The sequence below is a fragment of the Pteropus alecto genome, unplaced genomic scaffold, assembly GCF_000325575.1.
Source record: "Pteropus alecto unplaced genomic scaffold, ASM32557v1 scaffold25, whole genome shotgun sequence".
Classification (NCBI taxonomy): domain Eukaryota; kingdom Metazoa; phylum Chordata; class Mammalia; order Chiroptera; family Pteropodidae; genus Pteropus; species Pteropus alecto.
Window position 1 is genome coordinate 34,297,510 of NW_006441955.1, and position 1,695 is coordinate 34,299,204.

The window sequence follows — 1,695 nt, forward strand, 5'->3', positions numbered from 1 at the left end:
ATTTTTAAATAAGAAATATATAATAACTCTGCCTGCCTCATGTGAATACCAGGTTAAGGGAGGCTATACTTCAATTATTTCTAGAAGAATGCCTAAATTGTCCATAGCACTATAATATTATACTCATATCCTGTGCAGTTGAATAGTTTGCTAATCGTTTGATGTTGGTAACTTCTGTTTACCTATTAAATGATAAACTTCTGGATGTCAGAAACTAAGCATACTCTTATTCCCTGTAATACCTATAATGTCATTGGGCACCATAAGCATTTATTAATATTTGATGGTTGAGTCCTAACTTGGAAACAAATTAATGACCAGAACATGCTTGCATCCACTCTGTGATGGTCTTCATTATATTTAACCATGTTAGACTGAGCTCTTCTTACCAAATCAGTTCATTAGCCACAGAATTAGTTTATGCACTGGATGAAAATGGAAGAGCACAGAAACAAAAATGTACCATACATGGGAGTACCCATAAGAGATTGAATGAATAAATACCCATAAGATGAATGGGTATTATCATAAAGGCCTTATTGTGAAAGATTAATATAAACATTTTTTTTTGCAGTTATATAAACTTCTGTATACATCTCCCTTATGATGTTGGTAGTAGCAATAATACCTTATTCATAACTCACCAAAAGCTAAAACTTTCAGAGATGAAACATATATAAGCAACTAATGAAACAGACTCCATTTTTCCCTCTCTAATTACTCAAATTGAAAAAAACCCAGAGTTCTCAATTCTTCTGTAAGACATGCAAGTCTAGGCTTGTGTAACTACAATTTCTGCTAACTGGCCACAGGCTAGTATTTTCACACCTTTTTTGTACTAAATGGTTAGAACAGATCACTCCACCAGAAACTGTCACTGAGACATCTTAATTTAAAAATCTTAATAGTACATGCAGCAATAGAATTGAATTTTTCAAATATTTTTCAATTTTTTTTTACATTTCACTAAACTCTTACAAATGCCATCCATTCGCCTTTTGTACAATTATGCACACAAAAATGCCTGTTAAGATTACTGGAAAAAAATTTTTATTCAATTTGTCACATATAATCACCTCATTTCTAGTTACATTTCTAGTCTGGACGACTCTTTGGATAATTAACTGAATTTTTTGTAAGTGCTTTAGATTGCTCATCTAACTTTGTAAAAAGCAGTTTGCTAAAAAAAAAAAAAAAAATGGAATCTAAGGGCAGTGGAATCTAAGGGCAGTAGGGTGGGAGAGGGAGGGAGTAAAACACCAAGCTTTGCTAATAAATAGTTCTCAGAAATATCAGCTCCCAATTTACTACTTGTACACAATGGGCCAGTTGGAACTTGTATGGTGATCCAATTTGCCACAGCTCTTGTTTTTAGTCTTTGTGGAGCTGCTGTGTGAGCACAGTGGGGGCCGCCCCCCGACATCCCCTGAATCACGGCCTCGCGTGCACCAGCTCTGGCCTCCGAGAACGGAGTTGGTCTGTGGTTTGCAAGCAATGAAAAATTAAATTCAATACAGAAATGTAGCCACAAGCATCCCTCTCCTCACCCTTTCTGCGCCCTCCCCACCCCAGACATGTGATGGAGTATCAAGTTATTCCTTAAGATTCCAAAAAGATAGTAAGAAAAAAAAATGGCCTAGGCCTGGGGAAGCAAGCAAAAGAATAACTGATTTTTACTTACACAGCTTTCTCTTT